At 41.7% G+C, this 12,600-nt stretch overlaps 1 protein-coding gene across 4 annotated transcripts in view; it reads left to right on the top strand.

Moving 5' to 3' along the window:
- Nucleotides 1-3,008: 3,008 nt before the first annotated feature.
- sulf1 (sulfatase 1) overlaps nt 3,009-12,600 on the top strand; it is a 54,951-nt gene continuing 45,359 nt past the window's right edge. For 2 of the 4 annotated variants that reach the window (XM_031850472.1, XM_031850470.1), the window contains exons 1-2: nt 3,009-3,077; nt 4,643-4,717. The gene's annotated coding sequence lies outside the window, so the exon portion shown is untranslated. The remainder of the gene's footprint in view (nt 3,078-4,642; nt 4,718-12,600) is intronic. The other 2 variants (XM_031850474.1, XM_031850475.1) reach the window with 2 other exon arrangements.

The raw sequence follows: 12,600 nt of genomic DNA, 5'->3' as shown, positions 1-12,600 counted from the left end.
TAGAGCCATGCCCTAAAAAAAGTCATTATATAGAGACAGAGCGCAATTAAGTCCCGCCCACACCAGAGGGGATGACAATGAATTGCTCTCCATTGACTTTATATTGCTTGAAGGTGCCTCCTCGTCAGTAAAAAAGTGCAGCAAGCAGTTTGTCCAAATGACAGTTTTAGGCTAACCGTATTTCTGTTAGTCAAGCTCAAGCATTTTGACACTATGTTATAGTGGAATGTGGATGCATCAGAAAGCTCCAGAAAATAGGGTTGCCATGAAATGAAGCTATAAATGCTATGAGATGAAGCTATAAACTGTTATTATAGCGCTTGTGTATTAAATGGTCTTCGGGGCTTTCTCTTCAACAATGCTACTTACATTTGCTATTGGATAAATTGATCCTTTCATTAGATTACTACATTAAGGGCCAATGTTCTTTTTTTACTGCGATTATATAGCTGCAGACAATTCATAGCTCGAGCTCTTGTTTTTCCAGCATCAAGGGAATAATAACTCCCATTCCTAGTGCTCCGTAGTGTAATAGATTGACAAAGGGGAAACCTGGACAAACAAGAGACCTTCAACTTTGATGTGTGTAAGAAAGCTATTGACTTTAACTCAAAGAGAGCAATGAGAGCTTTCTTTCTTTCCGTCTTTGTTGTGGCAGGGCGACTCCTGCTCCTCAAGCCGGCCTGCTTTGTCATTCCAGTCTGTCCAAATCCATCTTGCTCCTGTAAATCTGTACCTCTTTAGCCGAGCAGCCCCTTTAAGTTGAAGCCTTTTTGTACCAGGCTACTAAAATAAACATTTCAAAGTGCAAACGCTGGCGTCTGTTCTCCTTTACACAGGAATTATGCATGGGATATGCGAGGCTGAGGGGGGGGGGGGTTTATTAACAGGTGGGTTCAATTTCCATCCCTTTATTTTTATGTCAGATTGTCATGGTTATCTTGGTGCAGCACGGTCCAAATACACACAGGCAACTGCTTGTAATGCTCCACTGGGTCGTTCTGAATTTACTCAATTTATCGGTGGACTCCACCAAACGTTGGCCATGTTTGTTTGATTTTCGGTGGGCCGGTCTCAAAGGTTCAAGCCAGCCAGGTTCTGATGAGCTCCAGTTGTGATCAATTATTGTCATTTTCACGGAGTCACCTCTTGTTCTCTTCACAGGTCCGTTCTGTGAGCCAGTGTTACACAGATTATGGTTCAATCCTCAAGTTAAATTGTATCAGCACTATCTTTTTATGAGATGATGGAGAATATGAGTCACTAAATCATTTTGGATCATTAGATGAAGATGAGATGGCTCTGCCAGTTATTTGATTGAGCAGAGTGACATAAATATTGTATCTTCGGTTTAATGTGGCCATTTATTTGCCTTGCTCGGGTTTCTCCAAGCTTTGTGTTCTCACAATGCTGTTTTCCATTTGTGTATATCAAGTGACCACTACAACTTATATCCACTCAAGGGACTAGTCTCGTAAATGAGTCTTGGCAGTCAGCTGGTTTTCAAAAAAGCCTGTCCATGAAGTATTCATAAGAGAGAAATCATCTTCTTTTGTACATAGGTTTGGTGATAAGGGTCTATACTGCACTGCCCCGCCAACCAAAGGCAAATAGAGCAGCGTCCTTGGCCGTTTATGGACAAGCTGTGCATCTGTCAGTGGATCCAGATGTTCCTGCAGCGCTCATTTAAACAGTGAGCATATTGTCACAGAAGCAGTAAATGTGAGAGTGGGAAGAAAGGGGGGGGAAACCTGACAGAATGATGTAGTTGTGAGTTTACCCAACACTTTGTTCTTCTGTTGCAGTCTTGTTTCAAAACCTGGAATAACAGGTGTTTTTCATTTATGTTGTTCTTAACACGACCTTTTAGTTTACTGCCTGTCTCCCACTATCATCCTGCTCAGATTTACTGCCTGGGATCTGTGGCCTCCTGATCTCACCTCTTGAGGGTTTTGCTTCTTGTCTTTGTCAAATCTATTTGTATTTTCTCTTGCACTCCTTTTGCGTTACCAAATCTCACTAGTCTCTAAATTGTACAGAAATGCAAAATGCATCTCAACATCTATTTGGAGATTAACTAACCAGCCAAAGGAAACATTGAGAATTCATTTATCAGCAGCTGGTGAAGAAGCAACAAGAAGATCTGGCCCCACCTTCCAGTCATCCACCATGGACTTTCACTCCCAGGATTAAAGTCGAGGCTGGCTCCCACTTTCAAAGGCTTAGCTGGAGATTCACAGCAAACGTGGTGATAAATGTTTGGAAAGGCGCATTATAAACAACATAAAAGAGCATGTACTCATGAAGCAGCATGAAGCAGGTCAGCCACAAAAGCCCTCAAGGACATTGCTATGGTCTCAAAAGTTCACTCAAACTTGTAGACGGTGAGTTGGCCCGGCTTCTTGGATGGTAACCCAATTCTAAACACAATTTTCTGGTAATGTAGAAGTAATTGTTTTCTGAAAAAAATGTCTATAAAAGCAAGTCGAAATGTGCAGTTTTTTGCTGAATTTATCGGCGCAGAGGATTTCAGTTTAGATGACATTAGGCTTATGTACTGTAGCAGTACTCTCTCTCTGGGGCTAGAGAACATGAAGGCAAGTGGGTCACTGAGTTTATCAAATGAGAACCTCCCATCACAGATGTTTCATTGAATGGTACATGACAACTTCTGAACCCAAACAGCACCTATACACACACACACACTTTCCCTTGCGGTTACAATGTTTGGCTCAGCAGCAAGATATGCAATATCATCATTTTTATTTAATTCATCCTGATTATAGTGCTGTATTAATAAGCTTTATTTTGATATGCTCTTAGGTATAGAGTTGCTTTTTGAATGACAAAGATGACAGTTTTAACACTACTTGACAACTTGTTTATTGGTGATTCCAGTACTCAGAAGTCTATTATTATTATTATTATTATTATTATTACTACTACATGTATTAATTTCTGCTCAATTGTTGTTTTGCAGCACTTGTAACCTCCATGGAGGATGTGACGGTTGGTCTTCTTGGTATTTGTCGCAACCCTCCTCGATTGTGATTGGACGGCTGAGGAGCAAAGTGACAGTAAGTTCTTGTTTTTTTTCTTTTACAGTGAGTACTTATTGACCCAGAGTTAAACATTTTTCAACTCTTGGCAACCAGAAAAAAACCCAAATGTGCATCGCTCAGCACAGAATAGACACTCAGCGCCTCGTCACGCAGCTGGCGTTTGTAGCAAAGTATAAATACGTGGTACTCCGATTGCAAAGAATTAAAAAAAGAAAAATTGGACTATAGCCGTTGTGTTGTTTGCTTGCCATCCCCTGTGGTTGGCTTGTTGGAGTATTCCAATATTGCGGGTATTGCGACAGCCCGAAGCAATCGCAGAACAACGTGAGGTTCCCATTGAATGTGTGGTTCCATCACATGATAAAATGAAATCTGATTTTCATTCACTTTTTGCTGTGATCTGATCCAGTAGCTGTTGAGAATAAGGTATCTGTGAGCATGTTAGGCGCTTTTAATTTATTTTGCTGTATTGTTCTTTGTGCAAGTTAAAGCAATTTTAACTGATTTGTGATGCTGAGGATGTGAAAGCCAAATCCACCATAATGCAGAAGGCATGTTTCATTGTGGCCTTGTCACAATGAAACATGGGCTAATTTTTTGGAATCAACAGACTACTAGCTGATCAATACAGTCCAAAAAGTTCCCAGAAAGGCTTCCAAAACCTAAGTGTGACAAACTCCTGTAATGGGTGGCAGATTATCTGTGTGCAAACTTGTTATGGATGATTTGATGATCCAATTTCCTCAATGTGATCACACCAATAGGTGTAGACTTCAGTATGAAGTGGAGTTTTATAAGAATTGAAAAATCTAGGAGCCTTGTGAAAGGAAACAATCAATTTAGTCGTACAGAAATGGAATTGTATGAGCCAACACAAAAGATATCCTCATATGGTTAATACCGGTACATCTTTTATAATAGCATGGATCCCAGCTGGTATGCTCCTATGCCAGCTAGAGCCGCTGTCTAAATGTGAGCCTTTAGTAAAGAGGACCATTTAGGCTATTTAAAACCTGGACAACGCGGGTATTTAGCAGAGGAAATAGTTGACATTTTTCACAAATTTCCAGTTATGGGCAATTAATGACAAACGACCAGATAGTAATTCACACACAGGAATCCCTGACAAGGGCAAAAGAAGCAAGTTTTGTTTTTCTTAACAATACTGGCTTTCTTCATCTCCCGCCATTACTTTCACATAGACACTTCTGAACCCATGGGATGGTTTTCACATGGGTGGGAGGGAGGTAGAGCTCATTTTTTATATATATATATTTTTTTTTTTTTACATTTAGCCCCTCAGCTGAGGCCCATAGGCCCCTTCTTTTCAGCTGCTGGCAGGGACAAGGTTGCTACTTGTCTTAGAGTCTCAGTGCCATAAATTACTACGCAACCTTGACTTGGAATCAGACTATAAACCAGCTACAGTTTTGATAGATATCTAGATGAGAGATGGCCAGGATAAACAAGCATTGCGAGGTCCGCCACGTCAAACATTTGCCCGTAATGAACCCAGAAAACACCTCCAAAGAATGTTACTTAAGAATTACAACACAGTTCGTTTCTGCATTCACTTTCAGACCTACCGTAGTGTAGTTGCTGGGTGGTCATGCACCATTTGCTGTCGATGATATGTTCAAAGAAGCGGATGGACGGTAAGTTTGTTGTTGATTTATTGCTTTTGACAACCAGCGGACCTTTGTGAGGCAAAATATGTCCTGTGTTGTATGTTCTGGTGGTCCATATCTAATCCCCACTCAAAGCTACAACCATGCTTTTCCTTTAATTACAATAATATGAAGGCACTTTTCTTGGTATCTTTGGGGCATGTGATAATCGATTTCCCATTGGTACGTAGATACTTTAATATCGTAACATCTGAGCGTGCTGTACCAAACCAGCTGTCATGCTGCATTGTATTAGAACAACAGTAAACATTTTTATTGCAGAACACATTTAATTAAATTCCTTTCACCACCTCATTTTTGAGGTCTGAGGTTCGTGCTGTTGTTTTGGGGTGGCACAGCATGGGTGCAGGAAGTGACCGCTATTGCTTGGGGTATTGATATGTTGGGTGTTCTGTCAGGGCACTGTGAAGATGGTTTGTCTGGTGCCGGCCACAATGTTTTCAGCGGATGCCACCAAATCCCCAAATAGTCAGGGTAGTTTTATGGGTTTGCATGGTTTGATTTTTGATCTCCTTGCTCTGTCTTTTTGTTCAAAATATTCTTTGTCATTGTGCATGCGTTTATTGTCCTGCTCACCATTTTTACAACCATTCGATGGCATTTGAATCCTCTAGGGTTTGAAGTAAAACTACTGTAAATGTCATTACTTTTAAAGCCTCACCCTAAATGATTTGTTAATCATTGACGGTAACCAAAAATATTTCTCGCCGCATCAGACAGCATTTAATTGCAACTGCGTTTACACACTGTCGTATAGAAAACAATGTGGGCGCCGGCGCTTCCTAATGTGGTGGGAACGATATCTTCTGCAGCATCAATGCAGCGATAGGTTGATTAATGATCTGGAGGAGACACAACTAGCAGATGGTATGCTGATCTCGTGTTTTTGGTGAGCTCGTTTGAGTGCAACAGCTGTGAGGCCTGTGCTTACAGTGACGTGTGGAGCATGGGGGTGTCATTAGAACTAGCACTTTATTGAGGGGAGATGGAGACCAATCACTCCTGACTGCCTAAAGGCAAGTCCATGGCTATTGCCTGGTGGGTTATCTGCCTTATGCATCCTACAGATGGGTGTTTTATAAGGAACTATTTTGAATGTTTTCTATGTGGTTATGGCCCATTGTGGCCATTTTTTGTAATTGTTCTTATGCTTTCATTGTATAGGTATACCCCAACATGCAAACACACGCGGTACATTTCTGTGTATAATCTTTAAACTGCTTGTTGGTTTGACATTTGCGGCAGGGGCCTTTTTATAATAGACATGAAAAGCCCTGTTTAAAAGCGAGTCATTTCTATAATTGATCTATCAGTGTGTGTGTGTTGTCTGACAGGACAGGGGTCCTGAGGATGGCATTAGGAGTCATCATTGTTTTCTCAGATGGGAACCAGGCCTTGCACTGGTCCTTCGGCTGGCTGCTGTGTGCAACACACTGATTAGGACTGCCACCACTGGGACCCCTTTTTAAAGGAGCTTTTTGAGAATCACATGGAACTTTTTAAATGGGGGGGGGGCCACTGCAGCGGAAGTGAACTCCACAACTTCTGAAGAACATCGGGTAGGCAAAGTCAAACTTGAGATGGCGTAACGGCTGTCAAATTGGAGGTGAATGAACAGCAGGCAGTAGAAAAGTCCTGACGTGGTTCATTAAAAATGAAGAAACCACTGGCTAAATCTCCTACATTATACGCTCAGACAATTTTTGGTTCTCATTCCCCGTGGCTATATATGAGATAATATCTTGGCAAAATGTCCAGCAGATGAACTCCATTTTTATGGATCAAAGGGCCAGAAAACCATCACAGCAACGTCATGCCTACTGTATTTCCACATCTGGAGCTGGGGATGTCAGTCATGTGTGGCCACTTGTCATGATATGAATGATTCAGTATTCCTTTTTTTATTAGAGGCATACTATTGTGAGTCGCAGGTAATGTGGTTGAAGGCAGATTATTTTCCATGAACTGGGATTGTTTTACAAATCTAAGGATTTTTGTCTCGTACTTGTGCCGACCTCTGAATCTCAACATGGATGGATGAGATACTATATTCATTGTACCGTTGGGAAATCTCAATCATTGGAGTGCTTCACTGAAACATTTACAGAGCCGTAGATCAGCACCTTTTTGGGATGATTTATGAGTTGGGCATTTTAAAATGGGAAATCATCAGTGAGAGGCGAATCCTTCCGTAGAATAAAAGCACAGCTTCTTATTTTCTTCATCAGCTGGTGTCTCTGTGCTTAAAGGGAAGTTTCTTTGCCCCAGGATAGGTTGGTTTGTTCAGTAAACGTTGACTGACGTCCTTTCAAACTGACAATAAAACAATAACCATCTCTACGAGCTCGTACCAATATAGAAGTCTAGTGAGATGAAATTGAAAGGATTGAAGGATAGAAAAGGAGAAGAATCGCATCATTTGATTGAATATATATATATATATATATATCGGATGCATTTAATTAACAGCTGTAGTGTACTTACTTCAGGAGCTTCTTCATCCAACTACTGGAGGTCCTGGTTAAAAAAGTATTAACTTTATAATAATTATTTATATGCAGTTATTCTCCTGAAAATGAGATCTGCTAGAGAGAAGAGGTATCACTCTGTTAAAGTTATTGGAACTACAGACACACTCGGGTCCCATCCCTGATGACATTAGTCACAGCTCAGTGGTTTGTGTGGTTGAGTCATTGTTTGCCAAAGAAATGGCAGATGTGAATTATCAGTTTGAGTGGCATTCTCCTTCTAAAAAGGAGTTTAAGTTAAGGTACTTTTAAACAGTGTGTGTCTGTCTTTGTAGATAAGTGAAAGTGGTGTCCTGGACGGGCCCCTGCTGGTCCTCCTCTCCTGAGCTCAGGTTGCAGCCCCCAGATGGTTCCTTAATCTGTAGGTCCCGCTCAGGTCACTTCCAGCAGAGCCAGGTAACACGAGCCAAACTCATAACCCCACCATCCTCCAAACTGCAGCCTCGTAGACCCAGACAGATGACTGTAATGTCTTCACTTCTTCTGCAAACCGAGCCACGTGGAGCTCGGTGAGCTGTGATCGAGGGCCAGCCTAACTGTAAGCCATTATCTACAAGACCTACTGCTGTGAACTTAAACCCCTCTCGCCGTGTCCTTTTTTATGACTAAGCATCTAACCTGGCCTCGTGGAAAAGAGCTCGAACATGATGGTGATGGAGTTACCCAAGACGTCGCCTCATGTGGTGTTAACACCTCATTTCCAACCTGCTCCTTAGCCACCTTATAGCTCTGTCCTATATAGTGTATAGGAGTTGACCACTTTCCAGAGCTGGACCAAACTGCACCAAAGTGCTGCTTTTCAAAGCCATGGTAAGAAATTACAGCACACTCTTGAGGTTTTTGACCCCCCCCTAGTCTTGGAAGAGAACAACCACAGCAGGTCCTGAGCCCCGACTGTGCTGAAATGCCTCCCTGTTGGAGTTCTCCCGCCCCTTTAGTATGTTTAATGTCTTATAATTTCCACGCTTCGATATCGGTTGACTTGACAGGGGTTGAGTGACATTGCAGCCAAGTTACCGCTGGAAAGCTTTTCCAGGCCAACCTGAAGCAGCTGACCCATAATTTAGCATTCCAGCTTTAAGTGTTTACAAATTAGCCCCTGAAATGAAGTTTGTCTTTGCACCTTTTTGACATCTTCTATCTACTTTCTTGCTTTTTTTTCATCAATTTCACCTTCATTCGTGTTGGTAGTCTCACCTTTTTCCATTTTAGGCTCCAAGTTTCTCTGCAAGTTAAACAGAGCATTATTGATGATTCCAGTTGCTGAATAATTGTTTTTGCCTCTTTACTGCAGTGTGTGTGTGTGTGTGTACCTTCACCTCGGGCAAAAATAAATCCTCTCAGCCTCCCTCTGGACACTGTAAAACGCCTCTCGATCAAATTTGAGTGCATAGGGGTATGCTTTCACCAACACAGAAACTACATATGCAGGCCACTGATGTGAGAACAGGGTCCTGTTGTTCAGAAAGCTACTTCAACACCCCAACATTTTAAAGACTTACACCGTCTCTTTTTGAGTACCTGCGCACTATCCTTTGTGCGCTGTCTTACAAAATGGGGAAAAAGAAAATCCTGTCATAAATGCATTGTGAAAAGCATTGAGGTTGATGTTTATAAGAAGGTGCAGACGTTTGTGCTTGTCAACATGTGTTTTCTTTTTTCCCACTGACCCTCAAAGGATTCCAGTGATCCTAATGAAACCAATTTTCATATAAAGGCGCCTTTTAGCTTTGGCTCCTTGCATGAAGGCAGCAGCATGTTGGACCCCTCCGCTGTGAGGAGACCCGGCCTTTGAAGTAACCTCTGGTTATTTTTCTGCTTGACAGATCAGAGTAACTGTGCAGAAATCAAAAGGGAAGTGCCCCGCCGCCCCAGGTAAACGGTAACTCAGGACTGAGCCGGGACGTTTTGAAAGCTAATATGGCCCCTGCTGAGTTAGGGCCATCTGGACAATTTGCCCTCTGTCCAAATTCTTGAAAATGTGATGTTTAATAGAGTTGAGATCTAGATTGTGTGCATAGGGGGTATATCATATGACTCATCAAAAATTGTACTGCTGCGCACCTCAGAGTGAAAGATGGACCAGAGTCTGAGAAATGCCGGTGAGGTGTTGACCAAGGCTATCCAGGCATGTCTGACCATTCTGCACTCCTATAGAAGGAATTTAGGGTGTGGGAGAAAATTCTTGAGACTCGAGAGATCCTACATAGCACCTGGTCGAGCTCATTTCCCCCGTGAGAACAGTGGGTATTGAGGGATGAGACACGGCCAATTTAGCTAAGTGAGACGTGCTTCTCCACCGACGAATCCACCTCCCTGTCTCCCAAACCAGGGCAAAGAAGGGGAGGAGCACAAGGTTTTTTTTCACAGCACTTGCGTTTCATTATTCAATGCCCCCCCCCCCGGGAGGGTTTCCAAACAAGCTCTGGGGTTAAGACCAAAATCACTGAAAGCCGTTACACCACAACTGATGCCGAGTCAGGTCTGCTTCTCATTGGAAGGGATCTTGGGTGAGGGACAGGGCTTAGCAGCAAGACTTGGAGTTTCAAACAATCAATGCCACATTGGCGCTCAACCCTGCTAAGCATATGGATGCCGTATACACACGTTAAGACGGAAATAAAAGGAGAACTACATCACCTAAAAGTGAAAATACAATATCATCTTTTACAACTGTAGGACGGTATTATTAATGATCCTGATCATTTGACGTATCATGTAATCTGGCCCCTCGTGTGGCCCACATGTGGTTACTTTTTGCAGGAGGTTCTGGTATCCAGTTGACCACAAACCAACAAACTTTTAATTTACTTTTAGAGTGGAGTCGACAACAGCTTTTGCATGCAACCTCAGAGTGGGAAAACATGTTTGTTGAAATAGTCAATATATTTAAAGACCAGAAAAGTAAAATAGAAATAAAGGATTTAATTATTTTAGCACAATACTACTTCTTGTAGATCATCTGTACTATGTATTATGTTAGAGTTACCATTTGCATTTATACACATAAACAAACGCATCCACTATGTCACACAAGAGAAGGCTGTGTGTGTTTGCAGGTATATTAGTAACTGTTCTGATGTACCTGATGATACCACCTTTACTTACAAAGATCAGTGCACACCATCACACACATAGTGTCTTGTAGGTCCGTCTCCTTGGTGGTGTTGATTCTTGTAGAGATGTTTAAATGGTGCAGGAGAGAAATTGACCTTCATATACTCTGGCGTCTTAAGTTTGTCTGTCCAAGTTCCAAATATGAAATCTAATTCATTCAACTGTATCATAAATTATACCATATGGTCCCACCGCAAATAGGCCCGAACCATTTTTGTCTCTGACCCACGAATACACCGCCATGTCATAATAGTACTGTTGCATATGCTTTGTATAACCGCCAGGGGGAAATCATTTCTGTTTGTTTGGGTTTTTTTTTTTTTTTTAACCGTTCTTCTAGAAGTCTTCCTTTAGTGAAAACTTTTTTTCCCGAAATGTACAGTGAAGCTGCTCATGTTTAAAACTCTGAGTCATACATCCCACATGTCCAAGACAGAGGCCAGACTCTCATACTGATGTTTGTTCAATGACAATGATTTATAAGATATTGTTTCAAAACTGCGTCTATTGGACTTTCCTTAGAAACTAGTTGGCTACATACGAATTTGAAAAACTAAAACATATTTTTACCAGCTGGATAGGGAAATACGGCAAAGATGGCTCTCTCAGCCATGTGTGAACCATTTCATTGAATCTGCAACTTTGAGCAGATCTTTAGGTTAGTAAATAAAGCAATTCATGTGAACTTGGTGAACTCTGAGCACAGTATTGAGCCCCTGAGAGTTAGTATTGTTCTCATTCCAAACTACAGCTTTAGACCTTTTGACAAGCAGCAATGAACATTCAATTATTTAATGTGGGTAAATGAATGCTAAATTTAATAACCGTTTCATTTACACCGCTCTGTAGAAGGTATTTTTTGGTGTGTCCTATAGATTGGCACATTGTAATATTGTTCTTGGGCAAGGTTGTTTATCTAGACCAGTGGCGGAGATGATTTAGTTGTGTTTTGATACAGCTGCTTGTGGTCCTGCTGGGCCCAGTGAAACTGGGAGGTCTTGGAGGAAAGGAGTTAGAAGAGGATATGGGTCGAGGGTGATTTATTTGCAGTGTGAGCTTAGCCCGAGCTTCCCTTTACCTCCAGACCTCTCCACTCCCAGGGACACAGGCACACAACACAGGAGCTAGCTGGGAAGATTGATGTGGGAAAGTAACTTTAGAGTTAGTTTCTCATCAACGGTTATATATGATACTTAAAATCTCAAACTCTTTTAGTGAAAATGACACAAGTGCTCTGGTATTCCTGATGATTGCTACATTCTCCTTCTTAATTTTATGCTGGAATTTAGTGCAGCGAATAAACACCAGCCAGTGATAGAAGTACAGTCTTTGAGGCTGTATGGATCTGGGATATGCAACAGATAAGTCTATAGCAAGACCTATGATTTATGAAGCGACAGGCTGCTGTAGGGGTTGGTTAACACTCGGGGCTGATATCTGATAACCTTCTCCTATCCAATGGATGGCCAGAACCAACTTGCCAATAATGATTGGTATGTGTTTCAGACTGAGCCCAGAGCTGATGCTGATGTCGGACAAAAAAAAAAGCTCCAGATAGTCTCTACACCACATTTGCAAACATTAAGCTTGGAACTCTCTCCTACCATCTCCTTATTAAAAAGCTGGATTTTTTTTTTCCGTTGATAAGGGCCAATGTTTGAGTGGATTAGGGGAACATTGTGAGGATTGCTGCTGTGTTCTGTTGCTAACATTACAAGGATGTGAGGCTTTAATACTGCAATATGTTTTGCATTAAGTCTGAGCATGTTTGCCTCCCTCAGGGAGTTAAACGTGTTAGCAGATAGCACATTTTTCCTGTGTGTTGGCAGCGAACAAATCAAATCAGCATGATGTGTTGTTTTTATTAAGATATCTTTTATAAACAACTCGAGCAGTGTTACGATGCCCAAATGTAGAGGATGACACGAGGCGAAATGAGAGATGGGGTTTGGAATAAAATGTCGGGAAGAGATCGTAAAGCAACAGCAAAGAGAATTGTGACTGTTACCTTTACTGGATGTTCTTAGGATTTTGCATAGTTGTGTCTGTGGATTGGAGCCTTGGCCATTTTTTGCTTCCTGTACACTATTTCATTGCAGACACACTGCCAGCATGGATATTTGGCCCTCCTACTAATAAACAATGGCAGGGGCCACTCGTGTGTGTGTGTGTGTGTGTGTGTGTGTGTGTGTGTGTGTGTGTGTG

The sequence above is a fragment of the Anarrhichthys ocellatus genome, unplaced genomic scaffold (genome assembly GCF_004355925.1).
Source record: "Anarrhichthys ocellatus isolate YVR2014 unplaced genomic scaffold, GSC_Weel_1.0 scaffold10, whole genome shotgun sequence".
Lineage (NCBI taxonomy): Eukaryota > Metazoa > Chordata > Actinopteri > Perciformes > Anarhichadidae > Anarrhichthys > Anarrhichthys ocellatus.
The sequence above is the reverse complement of the archived record's forward strand: the minus strand, read 5'-3'. Positions and strand labels throughout refer to the sequence as shown.